The sequence below is a fragment of the Ambystoma mexicanum genome, chromosome 7q (genome assembly GCF_040938575.1).
Source record: "Ambystoma mexicanum isolate Mex_15411 chromosome 7q, UKY_AmexF1_1, whole genome shotgun sequence".
Lineage (NCBI taxonomy): Eukaryota > Metazoa > Chordata > Amphibia > Caudata > Ambystomatidae > Ambystoma > Ambystoma mexicanum.
In genome coordinates, this window is record NC_090941.1 from 975,509,256 (window position 1) to 975,515,700 (window position 6,445).

The window sequence follows — 6,445 nt, forward strand, 5'->3', positions numbered from 1 at the left end:
AATGCCACACTTAGTTAGAATTGCGTACATTAGCCCGTGCCAGACCAAGACAGGATTGTGAATGTTAGCAGTGCTGCACTTGGTTTAAAATTGAGAACATTAGCCTGCCCAAACCCATACCAGACTGTGAATGTTATCAATGCCGCACTTAGCTAGAATTATGAACATTGGCCTGCGCCGAACCCAGACAGGATTGTGACTGTTAGCCATGCCACACTTAGTTAGAATTGTGAACATTAGCCTGCCCAAGACCCTGACATTCACTATATATTATGTCATCAAGATCAATACTGAGATGCGCTTCCTGAGCCATGATTCTACTACTGTGGGACTTATTCTGCATCTGATCTAATATCTTCCTTCCCAGGTGCTTGATCCACTGCACTTCATTCACACTTAGATGAAATCATGAGCATTAGCCTGAGTCACATCTGGATAGAAATGTGAATGTTAGCATGTTCCACACCTAGATGGAATTGTGAATGTTGGCATGCCCCACACATGGATGGAATTGTGTGTGTCAGCATGCGCCACACCTAGATGAAATTGTGAACATTAGCCTGAATCACTTCTAGATAGAAACACAAATGTTAGCTTGTCCCACACTTGGGTGGAGTGGTGAACATTAACCTGAATCGCAACTAGACAGAAATGCAAATGAAAATGTTAACATGCCCCACATGTGTATGACTGTGTACCCTGTTTTCCTGTTTCCCATGCTGTTGATATATATCCGTATCTCGCCTCCTACTGCTGAAAACCCAGCCCATGTCTCTATGTGTCTGTGTGTTCCCTGCCATCCTGTTCACGTGCCTGGTCTCGGGAGAATTAAAGATAACCATTATATCACATCACTACGCTTACTCTCTACTACACACCATCATACAACTTTAACACAGCTATACCCCTGACTAATTCGGCCTAGCTGTTCACATACAAATACGACCCCATGAACACCTCTTCCCCCTAATAAAATGCAGCTAGCCAAGCACATTCCGGCCTAATTGCTCACATATGTGACCTTCAGTACTAACGCAGCCTGAGCCCAGTCTGGATGTCCACCCACCTGACTGCACACATCCAACTGATATCTTCAGCACCATACCTAACGCTAGGATGCAGCTACCATCCTGCAATTAGATCAGCTGCACACATATCTGGTGCACCCATGCACCCTACGACACTATCTCTCTCTACTGACCAGAACTACGGTTCCCGAGGGCGTTCAACCTACCAGCGCTTTGAGGTCATACCAATGATATATAGAGCGCTATATAAATGCCAAGAAACATTACATAACATTGTTTACTATTGTGTAACGGGTTGGTGTACAGGGCTGTGTATGAGGCTACAACCAGGGAGGTAGTAGATATAGAGATCCCCTTAAGTGTGGCTGAGGTGCAGGTGGCTGTGAAAGGCGGAGTTAAGGGAGAATGGCAAAGCAGTTGGAATACAAGCAGGAAGGGAAGGCACTTATACGTGGTACAAAGAAAGGTTCAGTGTAAGAGGTGTAGGGGGAATGCAGAGTTGGCACGCAGAGAGGACACTATCTTGAATTGGCTCAGAGTGGGCCATGCAGGTTTGAAAGGATGGAAGCTTAAGATGTGTAGAGTCACTTCTGCGAATTGTGAGGTGTGCAGAAGCCCAGAAATGGTGGATCACAATATGATGGGATGTGAAACGTTCAAACGTCAGAGGGAACTGCTAATAGCCAGGATGAGTTGCATCGGGGTGCTAGTGAGAAGAATATCTGATTTGTTTCCCCTAAAAACAGGGTCAGAGGATAAGCAGTGCAGGTTCCTCCTTCAGTATGTTAGGGAGACTGGGAAGTGGGAGGAGCATGGCTGACAAAGGTGACTAACGGCGAACAACATCTCTCTACATGGAAATTGCCAGCTTGGGCCCTTGAGGAGCCACCCCTAAAAAGAAGAAGACAGTTTGATTGTTTAAGACTTTCAGAGGTAGTCTACGAAGATGGCGCTGCTCAACTGCACACACATGGCAGTCAAAGGAAGAGTGCTTCCTCAACTTCGGTGGGTTTTGGACGTGTGCCCACCTGCAACAGCGCTCCGGAAAGACAGTGTTATGGCGGTCTCAAAATCCCAAATAGACCCAGAGAAATCGGAGTCAGTTGAAACCAGACTCAATGACGGAACAGACAAAGGGCAAGGCAAAATACAGATTTATTATCATCAAAACAAAGCTGGGACAGCATATAAGCAAAGCACTCAAATCATGTCACTCTCAACATGCTAATCAAAAACAATTGCTTAAGTACTACAAACGTGTCATAAATGAAGTCATAACATGATTTCAGACTACAAAACATCTGGGGAATGGGGATAAGTTAGTGGGTTTTGCTATATATAGATTCTATAGGGGTTAAAGACCTCATTGGGTTACAAATACCTGATTGCTCCAACTGGAACCACACCTATATTGATAAAGGTTCAAATACATCATTTATACAACAAGTGGTTGCTTGGCATATTATTTAATGGGCGGTACGACATTAAGGATTCTGATAGGTGGACTCTCTGCCAACCAACCTTGGACACTTGACATGTCATCAAGATATGAGCCACACATATAGTAGGGGGAGAGAGGCCCATGGACTGTTGTTCCTCCAATTAAAAAAGTTACCATCCCTCATTCTCAATCCATGAGAACGGACATAGCTTTGTACTTGGCAATTTGTGGTGCTTCGTGTCTAAGTGTGCATTTAGGGAGTACTGCAGGTGTCCTATCTATGTTCCCTTTGAATAGTCAGTGTTTTTCAATTATAGTTCACGTGCGATTGGACCGTGTATGGAATTGAATTACCTTCTATTTACTGAGTTTTTAGCTAATATTAACGTGTGTGCTGTGTTTTCTCTTGCCTCCAGAGACACTCTTGAGTTATTATTCATGGAGTCTTTTTGGTTTACTGTTTCACTGCACCTGGATAACAAAGGCTGGTTGTGCTCCTATAAAACTTTAATTAATCTTGGAGTATACAGCTTGTGACTTGGGTATTGCTATCTCGTGCCTTTGTTCCATCGTTCCGATCTTCCCTTATTTCACTCTAACCGGGGCATTAGTTCCCAGCCACTGTCTGAGTTCTGCACAATTCTGGATTTCAGTGGATTCAGCTTTTTGAGTTCTTCCAATGTAATTCTTACCTGGTGTCTTGCAGGGACGGACAGTGACGTACCTGATATTGTGGAGGCGAGTGAAGATTCTGGGGCAGTGTTCGATGAAAATACCCACACCTCTTGATCGAACAAACACGTGTGGTGCTCTGAAATGCTCACACGTTTTTGCATCCAAAGAGATAGGATGTTTTTGGTGTTGAGTTGTGGTGAAGCTGTTGTGTGGGCTGCTGATTCTCCCTTTCTCTCTTCCAAGAGCAAAACGAAGATGATGTCCTGGCACTTATGCCTAATCATGAATAATCCCAAGAAGCAATAGCTACTGGCGGAGGATCAGGTACACGTGGAATGCACAACATAAACAGTGGGGGACCCGCCTGTATTCACCATCCGGGCAGACGTGTGACTAATGTTTGTGGATATTAAGAAAGAGATACAGAGTGCAGTGGGGGAACATACCCAGAAGGTATCACCAATTGATAAGCAAGTGGATTCAGCTGAATCTTGCATTGACGAGCTGGAGAACTGTACCTGCAAATCCATTTATGAGTTAATACAGCTGACCGGCAGGGTGAAAGACCTTGAATCCAGTAACATGTGTCTGCCGCTGCGACCAGAGGACCTGGAGAACCAATTGAGGAAAAACAAAATACTGCTTAGAGGTATTCTGACAAAGTTTGTGACTCTGACCTTAGGTCCTATGCATGCAACATGTTTTGATCTATCCTGAAATGGCCGGCTGATATGGAACTGGAGGTGGACCATACCCACTGAGTATTTTCCTCTATCCAACTACGCAACAATTGGACACCGGATGTGCTGACCAGAGTGCACTATTATAGGGTCAAGGTAGTCCTTATGGGGCCTCACAAGCCCTTCAAAAATTTAAGTTTGAAGTCTCCAGGATTATATAGCTTCAGGACCTTTCCCTGTTCACATTGACTAAACAGAGTCTATCTGTGATTTCACGCAATGGCTGTGGGATAAGGACATAAAATATCAGTTGGATGGGGGAAGGAGAGTGTATTGAAGTCCTGACCTTGATGTGCTTTTGGGAGCTACATTGGGATATGGGGTCTACTACTTTAGTTAAGGTGAGCTTGGACTGGGTTGGGCGCAGCCAGTGCTTTCCCTATGGCCTGGAAGGCGATAGTGGGCAGGATTTATTTGGGGGAGGAGTTTTTGAGAGTGGGAGGGGGAAAAGGGGTTATTTGTGTTATTTTGTTCTTTGTTCAGGGTCCCACGTGTTCCAAGTTCAGGGAAGTTTCATGTGGTGCATGACCATGGTGGTGGGGATTCGTTTTTACTCCTTCCCTACTGATGGCAGAGGTAGAACTGGTTAAGATTGTGAACCCTAACACCCACGGGCTGAATTCTCCAGTTCAGAGGAGGTTGATGTTGAGGATGCTCCAGAGATCCAAATTGTTAAAGCCATGATACATGAAACCTTCCCAGAGGATGAGTTACGGATGAAAAATAATGACTTTCCTAGGCAATATTTTGCCTCGGCTCTAGAAACAAAAAATGGGTCTGGCCATACTGCATGCCAAGGATGCCTCGTCCTCTTAAGAGAAGTCTTCAAAGACCCTGATGGAAGATATTTCCTGTTGAAAGGTACTTTGTTAGGACACCCCATGACCATGACCTCCCATTACCTCCCCAATGATAACCAGCATGAGTATTTAAAATTCTTGCTCCCTAATTTAGCAGCCTTTACTAAAGGCAGGTTGAAACTGGACAGCGACTTTCTCTTGGTCTCTGACCCGGCCGTAGATAAAATGCTCCCCTAGATTATACAAACTTGCTGGCATTGACAAGGGTCTTATGGGACCTTGATGTTGTGAATGTATGGAGTCTTCTCCATGGGAATGAAGCAGAGTTTACTCATTATTCACATGTACACAACAGGTTTTCCCGTAGCGACGACTTCTTATTGCAGTCTTTGCTGATTCCGTTCATCGCGAACTCAGTCACAGGCCCGAGGCTATTCTCCAACCATGCACTGGTTTCACTGGAGCTGAACATTCTTACATCACAATCATCAGTCAGGCGCAAACTGAGACTCTACGTTCCTCTGATCTAAGACCCCTTAGTGCATAAGGATATAGTCATGGTTATAGTCAATTACTGTGTGGAAAACGATAATGAAGGGATTTCGCCCGGAGTCCTGTGGGATGCTATGAAGGCAGTGGTGAGGGAAGAGTTTATTAGCTGTTACGCAGCTTATTTTGCTGCTAGGAATAGCTCTAGGGACATTTTTGTATCCAGGTGAGGGACCGGGAGAAGTTGCATGCTCAAAATAAGAACCCGAGGAAATTGAGGGAAATGAGGCTGACCAGATCCAATCTGGAAGTGCTGATGGCATCTGAAATGGCCAACTTTTGAATTGGACGGAACAATTTTATTACTCACAATCTACTAAAGTGAACAGGATTTTGCCATACAAATTGAAGAAGCAGAAGACAGAAAATGGTTCCTAATGATAGCCTCGACATCCAAAGCATCGAATGCAAAAGCGTCGAAAAAAAATGCATCGAAAAAATTCATTTTTTTTTCATTTTTTTAATGAGGGGGTCCCCCCACCAACCCCCGTTTTTTACCCCTTAAAACCCGTTTTCCTTTAAAAAAAACTTTACCTACAAAAAATACATTTTTTCGATGCATTTTTTTACGAGGCTTTTGCATTTCGATGCTATGTATGCGAGGGAATCTCTGGATATCGAAATAATATCATGGGAATCAGGGATGGGGCTGGCGTTCTCATGTTCACAGACTCAGAGAAACTCAACATCTCCTCAGACATTTATAAGAAATTGCTTATGTCAAAGTGGCTGGAGGTCGAGGCACTGACCTGTTATCTGGCTCTGAATTCCCATCCAAACCCCCCCCCCCCAGAGTTTCATGATCAGCTTGAGCTCCCAATTGCAGAGGAGGAGGTGGGGGAGAGCTATTGGCCCTCTTCTCAATCAAAAGGCCCCAGATCCGGACAGCTTTATGCAGGCATTTTAGAAGGTGTTTAAGGTACAACTTCTAGCCGTGCTGACGCCATGATTCAACCCGTTTCTAGCATCAGCAGTGGTAACAGGAACAATGGGAGAATTGCTCCTCTCATTGCTGCTCAAACCAGGCAAGGGCACTACTCTCTGCAATTCTTTTCGCCCAATTTACCTCCTTAATACCAGCGCATGCTCAAACCAGGCAAGGGCACTACTCTCTGCAATTCTTTTCGCCCAATTTACCTCCTTAATACCAGCGCATGCTCAAACCAGGCAAGGGCACTACTCTCTGCAATTCTTTTCGCCCAATTTACCTCC